Source organism: Nicotiana tomentosiformis, chromosome 5 (genome assembly GCF_000390325.3).
Source record: "Nicotiana tomentosiformis chromosome 5, ASM39032v3, whole genome shotgun sequence".
NCBI lineage: Eukaryota > Viridiplantae > Streptophyta > Magnoliopsida > Solanales > Solanaceae > Nicotiana > Nicotiana tomentosiformis.
Window position 1 is genome coordinate 42,508,594 of NC_090816.1, and position 9,917 is coordinate 42,518,510.

Sequence of the window (9,917 nt, forward strand, 5' to 3'; positions counted from 1 at the left end):
GTCGTAACTCATCTGCTTCAAACTTGTGACTTCGAAATCCGACATGTGTTGTTATTCCGCTATGCCACGTACAATGTCCGAAGTTTACCAGTACAACAGATAGTCTCAGCACTTCTTGTACAGACTATGAAGAAATATGAAAGAAGTGAAAATCCTTGTCGTAGAAAGATAATGTTCGACTTTCTTTCTTGATACAAAGGTAATCGTTTCTTGATATTCCGTCATTTATGTGATTAGAGTTGCATTTTAATTCGAAACACGTGGCAATATAGTACGACTCACTTGAAAATTTCAGTCCCCAAGGTTATTATGGATGTTTTATGACGGGGAGCATTTTCCGAGTCTGACGGTTATGGAAAGACTTTCAATCAATTTGTACATAGATACTCTATTTTTATACTCACTGCAAGCTTTCACCCTTTCCTTTTATCATCTCCTTCTCTTTCAAAACTTTTTGCCCTATTTCTCTTTCAATTTTTCATAGATTCTGAAACCCCCAAATCCCTTTCTGGAGCACACCAGTCTTCACCACAACCGAGTAACGCTTTCACTTTCTCTATGCTTATGGAAGGAGTTCCTCAAGTTCAAGCTTCTGTTGCTGGTTGTTTAGAAGAAGTTCCACTGGCTTCCCCAGAAAAAAGAAATAAAGGTCCAAACTTCCTACAAAGGTAGGAAAAGAAACATAGCTCTGAACCCACCATCCTTCATATCTTTCCCAAAAATTTGGATTTCAAGGCAGATAGGAAGTCGTGGAATAAATCTTTGGAGCAGTCTGTAAATGTAGAGATGGCAAAATGGTTAAAAGAAAAATAATTATCCACCCATATTATCCATTAAAAATGTGTTGGGTAATAAACTTTTTACAAACGAGATGAATATAGATAAGAACTATATTATACACTTAGAAAATGGTTAACCAAATAGTTAACCAATGGATAACTAATGTGTTTAACTTTTACATTTGTAAAGCCTCAAATTGGGGGTTTCTTAAGTTTGAAAAATTAGGAATTCTCCTATAAGTGATCATATTCAAGAATTCATAGATAATATGGATATCCATATTATCCACCGGATAACCTATTTTTTATCCATCTCAAATATGGGTCGGGTCGGGTCGGATAATTTATCCATTTTGACCCGCTCATATTCGATCCGACCCGCCCGTTTGCCACCCCTAGTCCTTGTGTGCAACATTGACTCACTGATTCGTAAGGATTATGTTCCCCTTATCTGTCAAGAATGTCATTAGGGTGACCACGTGGTCGCTCATGTTCCTCAGGATCATGAAAGAGCTACCAACCACTGGGAAGGATTTTCTTTTGTGTACATTTATCCCTTTACTCTTGGGGTTTCAACCTCTTCTCGATTTCATAATCTTAGATTTTTGCTGGTATTTTGATATCTGGCTAGTCCAAGTCGAGCCAAATGTTTTGAGTTTGATAACATGTTTTTGATATCTAGCCAGACTGACTGAGTTGATTTTTTCCTTGAGCACCTTCTCAATCTATACATTTTGAAGCTGTTCAAGGGTGGCCTCGTCGCCATCGTTAGTCGTGGCACGAGGACTATAATGAATGCGGAAGAAGATTATGATAGGGGCTGGTTCGATCGGTTTGTAGAGGTTCATACGCGGGATTGGTGTCTTTCAAAGACGACCCTGTTTCAGAGAGATAGAATCATGATCATAAGGATATCTTTTCCAATTTCAATTATAACTTTAGTATACGTCTCCTGGTGCCATTATTCTTATGTTGCAGCTATTTTAGCGGCCCCAATGGAAGTGCCTAGTATCGGAGAGTGGGTCGAAAAGATTCTATCTTCCTGCAGGCACATCTTCGATGTATCAGTGTGTAGAGCTAGAGTCCATGGTAAATTTTCGTGAGTTTCCTGCCTTTTTTTATCGTTCATCATTCTTATACCTCTTTCCCCGTTTGCAGGCATTGATTTGAGGAAGGCGACTCACAAGTTCTAATTGGTCTTCCTGCCTCTATTGATTCTGCCCAAGAAACGATCAAGCATTTATCCGCTCTGAAGCAAAAAATAGTTTCTTCATCGTCTGCTTTGGTAAGTTCTGTTCCGGCCCTTCCTCGAAAGAGGACAAAGTCAAACTTTTGGATAGGATCAGACGATGTTCATAGTAGCCCCTGAGTTCATGTTCAAATCAAATCCCCTCAAGGTGGAATTCCTATACTAGTTGAGGGTAAGGAGATGGAGTCCCCGAGTGAGGAGTCAACGAGAGATGAATTTCCTTTCACTGATCGCAAAAAAGGCATCACCAAATATGATCCCTCCAAGGTCCCTTTGTTTGCTCCTATGCCCCCACTGGATTCTCAAATTCCTAATCTTCCTTTGATTGGCTCTTCGATCCATATTGGCATTCGTCATATAATGATCGCGATTCCGGATGAATCTAACCTTCTTGGCCGTGCGGAGGGGAATAGGGCACAGTTGAAGGAACTGATTGATCCCTTAGAGAGGGGGAGATTGAACAACCGATCTGGTATTGATATGTTAAATTATCTTCTTCACTACACCCTCCAAGAAGGACTTTTCACATTTTCATCCTTCATTTCTTGTAATGTTGCAATCATTTTATGAGTACAACCATATTTGTTTCTCCTTCAAGCCAACTTGATTTCCACCTAGATCCTAGACAAGTTTGAGCAAACTGAGGCAAATTTGAAGAGAGGTGTCATGACTTGGGAGTTAAAGTTTAAGGATGTGAAAGCGAATAAGGAGAATTATCATCTCCTGGCGGAATGGTCCAAGGGTGAGCTGCAGTCGTTGAGGAAGGAGCTCGAAATACAGGGTACGAGTTACACAACGAGGATTAAACACTTGGAGGCCGCTCTCCCTGAAAAAAGGCACATGTGAGTCATTTAATTGATGAGCATGCACAGTTGTCATATGATCTTGCTCGAGCCTAAGTGTGGGCATAATATCTTGAGCGGGTTCTTATATTATTGAAGGAGTCCACTAATGATCTTCAAGCTAAAGTGGAACAGTTGAGGAGCGAAAAGGACAAAGCGGTCCGAGATCTTGACTAGGCAGCCTTGCAGTCGGATCTTGCTCAGACCATTATCTTCCTTGAATCCAAGTTATTGACATTGAAGAATGTCCATGCCAGCATCCCAAATTTGAAGAAGGATATCGAGAAGTTAGAGAAGGCAGTGCCTGAGGCACGACAAACTTTGGATTTCCCTCACGTGAGAGGGTCCTCCAAAGGGTGGAGACTCCTCGAGTTTTTCGGAGAGAGGTACAGAGGAATGGACTGTTGAATCACGTCCAGGTCCTTCAACTCGTTGGGATGTATCATCCCTTTCCGGCCCAATACTTCAAGATCAGCAATCCTCTTTACTCTCGGCAGGGAGCTAGTGAAGATTTGGTACAACTGCACTGAACTAGAATCTATTGTTTTTTGGGATGTTATTCTCTTTATGAATGTTTCTTAATTGTCTTTTTGTTTTTCCGTTGCTTATTTTTTGGCCAATTAGATTTACAGGAACATGTTCCGTTTGATGTACTTGAATGGAACCTTTGTTATTAATGAAAAGTGTTGTTTGTCTTTTTGCGTCTCTTCGAGTAATTTTTGCGCCTTTTATGCGTTCGAAGCTTTGTTTTGGAACATCCTTTTATGGGACCTAGGATCCTGATATCGGAGACTGATCTTGATATTCAGTCACCCCAAAGCCATATTTTCACTTTCCCCAAAAGTTCCTTTTGCACATGCAAGCGCCACGTGTGGTTGAGTTATCTTTCCTTCTCGGCCATAGCGTAAATCTTAAGGAAACTCTTTAGAGGGAAGACGTGTCCTTTCTGATAGGCGTCTCTTCAGATTTATCATGTTAAAAGGTGACCTCCATCCAATGTTTGAGGCACGTGGCCATCGTCATGAGAATCGATATGTGCATCGATTCTCGAGGTAATGATGGCCACTTCTTATAAAAGAGGATGGGAGTGAACCAAATCTTATTTTACTTTATATATTCCTTCTTGTCTGGTCCTCCTGCTGCTTGCACTTTTTCCTGGTCTTCTGATCAATTTTGGAGAAGAAAACCCTTATCAAGCTTCCTCATTTTCTTTAGACACCCTAATGAATTTCGAAATTTGCAACCCTTTAGTGGAGAGACCTCTATCTTGACCCGTCACTGCTGCGCCTGAAAATGCCTCCGTTGTTGCGGATATGGCCATGGTGGAGGTGATGTCATCGTCGGTGAAGAAAAGGAGAAGTGAAAAAGTTTAGTTAGCCGACCAACCGGAGCAGACCATTTTGAATATTGTGCCAAAAGAGTTTAGGAAAGACAATGACTTTAACATTAGAGAGAAATGCAAAGTTTTGTAACAATTACTGGTTCTTCCTAACACAAATAGGGCCTCAAATATGAAGGTTGGTCATGGGCCTTTGGCACTTGTCTTTGAAGGATGATGTCCCTTTAATGTACTCTCCTAAGATCTACTGAGGGGGATTGATGAACATGATGCAACGAGGTTCGAAGGATGTCATTCACACCAAGTTCCTTTGGCTAGATACCAAGATCCAGTTCCCAGAGAAGTGGATTTTTACTCGCGAGTCTCTTTAGTTTTTTTGCTTTCTTTAATTAAATTATAGGACAACCTTTTAACACTTATCGCATTGTTCAACTTCTGCGGTGGAAGTGGAAGCGGCCCCGAATATAGAAGATTGGTGTCCAAGATTCTAAAGGTATCCACCAATTTTTTGAGAAAATAGAAAATTATTGTGGCAGAACTGGGAGGCATTTGAGCATAGTACCATGGTAAGATTTTCTGAGGTCTTGCTATTTTGTATTCCTCCTTTATTTTCGTTATTTCTAACATATCCAAATATGTATAGGTGTGGGCATCAATAAGAGACCCAAACCTCGGGCCGATTTCGTGGAAGAGGCATCTTGGATAATCCGAGAACTATTCCCCAAGGTTCCTGACAAGTTTCCTTCGTAACTATCTTCCTATGGTTCTTCGAAGAGGAATCGTGCTTCTTAGACAGAATCCCTCCCCTCTGGTTAGAGGGGGACGCCACTTAATCCATTCCCCCGGCTATGTAGGACGGTGCCACCAGAGGGTTGATGCATGCCAACCCCATCCAGGTTGACTATAGGAAGGAAATCCCTGTTCCTTTATCTATGGGCGGCTATTTCAGAGGGAGATCTAGTAGCGGAGGCCACGACAAATATAATTCCAGATAAGGGTCTATAGATAGGGTGAGTTATCTCATCCAAGAAGAGAGTTATGGCGCCCTCACGCGAGCAATTGGTTCAGCCTTCCCAAGCTGTCCCTTCCACCGAAGAGGTGAGTTCTCAAGGGGGTGCAAACGAGGTGGTTGCACACACCGGTGAGGGTCCCATTATTTCTGCGGTCAATACTGCTAACCACCGTCTTATGAGTTTTTTGGTGCCGAGCAGGTTCAAAATGTTCAAGGAGCCTAAGCATGTTGATGCTCATCTTTCTTAGTTGGCGAGTCCCCAAGACTGACAACCCGTGGGGTCTATGACTATGGAGGTCGTAGTGACTCAAATGGCTTATGAGCTATACGGGTAAGTTTTGTTGGAACCCTTTTTATTTAATTTTTCCGGTCATTAATATGACACATTATTTCCCTTTTGCAGCACATTGTGCTTACTTCAGGGACCTTAAAAAACATTTGAGAGGGCGTGGCTATGTCCAAGGAGGTGGTGAGGTATAATCGAGCATTGAGGGCCGAAAACGAGAAGTTCAAAGAATAAAGGGGATCCTTTTTGGCCAGGACCGAAGCCGTGGAGAGGAGTGCCTAGAAAGGATGGCTGAGTTTTCGGAGAGTGAGGCGGCTCGACTATCCTAACTCAACAAGGCCAACTATAGGCTTTTTGTTTCCCAAATCGAGTCTTGAAAGCATATGAGGAGGTTCGATTGAGGGAAGAGTGTTCCCGTTTATCAGCCGAGATATAGGGTTTAAGGTCGGAGTTGGCCTTGACTGAGAAGATATCCCGGGCCAACAACACCGATCGGGAAACCCTCCAAGTGTCTTTCAAAGACTTGCAGAAAGAAGTGATCGTAAGATAAGCTTGGGCCATCAAAGAGACTCGCTTGCACACTCTTCATGAGGTTCACACTATTGCGGTGGATTTTCAACTTGAGGTTCCCCAATTAGAGGAAGAGGCAAGGGCTCTTGGTCGATGACTTTGTCTCCCCTATGCGGATATGCGAGGTCTTACCTATGATGAAGATAAGGTGAGGACGATATTGAAGATGACAAAGTGGGGGAAGTGACTCCTATTCCCGATCAGCCGGTCCTTTCTGGTGCTGTTGATACGAATTCTCCCTCTATTTCCGGCACAAATGTCAATGATTAGTTATAGTTTGAGGCTTTGGATTTTTGTGCTTCTTTTCTGTTCCATATTTAGGGCCCTTTGTACAAACAGAATATTTGATGTAATCCTGTTTGTTCCTTCAACTATTTTTTCTGTATTAGTGTTATAGGCCATATAGGCTTCGAAGCTTTTAGACTTGATCACTTTTGGGATGATTGCACAGTATCGTGATGAGCCTCATTTTGGTGCGAAAAAGGATGACGTGTCATCCTATTTGGGCACAAGAGTGAAAATATGGTCTCATAAAGATTGTAGATTCCTTCTATCAAGAGCTGAACAAATATATATATATATATATATATATATATATTCTGCGAAACATATGAATAATTAGAAGAAAAGAATTTCCTTTATTGTATATCCATCATATTAACGTTGGGTAGATCCAAGCACCGTATTACATAGATAATCTTGACCGCTCTAACCGGATCGTACATACAGGCATGCCATGCTTAAGAAATAACTTTTCTTGAAGGTCTAATAAGATTCAAAAGACTCAAAATTCGGCATAGAAATTGGTCTTCATATACTTTGCTTTCAAAATGGGGGGTTGCCATTGGTTTTCGTAGACTTTGCTTTTGCCCATGGTATATAGTCTCCCCCAGTGTTCGGGTTTGAAGCATGAAGACTCAAACACTGGGATGTCAGCCGACAGTCCCCAGTTCTGGTATAGATAAATCATATCGAGGGTCATGTTCCTGCAAAGGGAAGCTAAGGGATGTGAGGGTATTCTTAGATGAAGACGGTACTTGGGCCCTTTGTGATCAGACGACTCAACCTTAGTGTGGAACTATGAAGGTTCATACATTGTGCTAAAAAGGTATGGATGCCATCATTCAGGCTGGAATGGTTTATTACCAATCATCTAAAAATGTTAGTAGAGAATAATAAGTTCTTAAAATAATTTAAAGGAGAGAAAACAAAACCGTTACGGTATTTTTAGAAGTTGAACCGTTTGAGGTGCTCTGTATTCCAATTTGACTTCACGGGCTTTCCGTCTATTTCTTTGAGATTGTACGATCCTTTGCGTGTTATCTCATTGATCCAGTAGGGTCCTTCCTAATTTTGCTCGAGCTTTCCCACATTTAGTTCTTGGGAAGCTGCAAATACATTTCAGAGCATGAATTCACCTAGTTTGAAACGACGAAGATTGACCTTTGGTGGCTCCTCTTCGTTCCGATTTTTCATACATGATAGCTTCACTTTTTCACTGAAAAGTTCAATTAGGTATCCCTGTTTGAGCAAGCGATGGACTCCGCCTTGAAGGAGTCTGCAATATTTGGTTTTGTGGTCTTGACTTCACTTGCTGGGTTCCGTCCTCACCTATTTTGGGTATCTTACCTTGTATCTCATATTTTGAGTGCTGCTACTAACTCCAACATATTCACACTGAAGCCGTAATCAGCGAGTTTTGGCCTGGTGGAAATCACTAATTCTAGATGTTTCCAGTTCCTTACCAGCTCGGTAAGTGAGATTGTGCAAGAGATTTAGTATAAAGGTAGCAGAAGTTATAAATCGAATCCTTTATTGCTAGGGCCCTACGGGGGCATCAAACTGTTTGACCTGAAAACTAATTTTAGATTAAATAATTGAATATATATTTTCAGGGCCACTGGCAATTAGATTGATACAAAGCGTCAACGAACAATAAACAATAACGAATAATTAAACCGAAAATAAATTAAACAAAGTAGTGGAGAGCAAGAAATTCTTTCTTGATTTTCAATCTTCCAACAGTCTCCAAAGCGGGAGAGATCGAATTACAGAACTGATGGGAAAGATTCTAATTCAAAGCTATTTCATATGTAAATTTCACTCACCAAGTCTCTGAGAATCTGCGACCTCTTTCTAGCCTTCGTCCCTTTGAGTAGTTCTATACTAAAGTAGATGGGTAGTTTCGGTCGTAGCTCAGCTGCTTCGGACTCGTGACTTCGAAACCTGACACGTGTCGTTATTAATTAAGCACACATACTAAACAAAAACTGCAGGACCGAATGTTAATTGAGACAAGTTTTGGGCTACATGCATATCAAATTGGGGAAGTGCACATATCCGATTTTGGGCCGCTACTTAAGGTGTATCTTAAGTTCCAATCTTTTTTTAATTTTATTTATTTTGAACAGGATTTCAAATGTACGTTATTGAAGTAGCACAACCCATGGTTGAAGTTACATATACTTTAGATACTAGGTAAATGTTTTTTAAAAAGTAGTAATTACAAAGAGGTGACCAAATAGGACACCCGTGAAATACTTATTATCAAATTCCTTGCCAAGATTAAAAGATGTCTAATCAAATGTTTTACAGACCCCCCCCATCCCCCGCCCCTTCCCCTTCCTTTTTTTTTTGGTTGAGAATCTATACAGTATGCCCCATGAAACAATACTTTGCACAATTTATCAATTTACTACTTAGTTTTCATAGTATATCTAGAATTTAATTTTTATACCCGTTTTAAAGATATTAATTCGGTAATGTATCATGTATATACCTAGAATCAATCCTATGTTTTAAGGGATTCTAGCTAACTCATTACTCACGTTAACAGAGGCGGATCTAGGATTTGAAGGTGGCGGGTGCCATAATTTTTTTTAATGTACACTTTATAATGACTAATATAAAATTTGTTTGAAACGTTTGTTTGATTCATTTTTTTAGTTTATTCGGGCAATTAATAGGTCTTTTTATTTGTAAATATTAAAATTATATCTCTTTCTCAGACCCTACTTGTGGGATATCACTGGATATGTTGTTGTATGAAAATTACATCTCAGACATCAAGAAGCAAACGTAATTAGCATTTTGAAGAAGGAATCACACCTTTATTATTAACAACACAACTAAAATTAATATTTTTACTAGAAAATTACATCTTTTTTTTTGTATGCTAAAAATAAATTTGAACAAGTAAAATAACATCTTCAATAAGAAAATTCCACCAATCAGAATAAGAAAAAATAAAAAAATATCTTCAATTAACAAATTATACCCCATAAGTAAATATAGAATTAGATAAACTACAAGATCCCAAGTTTTTTGATTTTGAAAGGAAAAAAACTAAAAAATTTGAGATTAAGAGAAATGTTATTTTATTGAATTAAATTTTGGAGGCTCTTTTTTGAATGTTCTTGTTACTTGCTAGATATTATAGATAAAATAATAGAATATAAGAAAAAAATATATAAAATAGTAAATGACAAATAGAAAATTGGAAGGTAGCCAAAAAGAAAAATTACTGGGACAAAAAATAAAATAAAAAGCACAACGAAAAAAGAAAGTCAGACAAGGTTGTAGATAAATTTGAACTTGAATCTTACATGTCAGAAAAGCTTTCAAAAAAGTCTACCAGCTATGACACCTTTATCTAGTTTGTGACTAGGGGTGACATGATAAAATATTTAACCTAGTTTAAGAAATTTTTTACGTAAATATATGATAATTTTATCAACCTATGGGTGTCATACCACCCCACCCTAAAGGGTGGACCAGCCCCTTCCCACGTCTATATTTAATTTTTACTTTTAAAATTCAATATTTTTCTCTCTTCCTAAA

The 9,917-nt window shown here is 39.3% G+C and overlaps 1 long non-coding RNA gene across 1 annotated transcript; it reads left to right on the forward strand.

Moving 5' to 3' along the window:
- Positions 1 to 466: 466 nt before the first annotated feature.
- On the forward strand, positions 467 to 6,508 carry LOC104106681 (uncharacterized). Its single transcript, XR_688622.4, has 5 exons — positions 467 to 1,868; positions 1,938 to 4,775; positions 4,853 to 5,307; positions 5,421 to 5,552; positions 5,625 to 6,508. It is a non-coding gene; the product is annotated as an uncharacterized lncRNA (long non-coding RNA).
- The last annotated feature ends 3,409 nt before the right edge of the window (positions 6,509 to 9,917 follow it).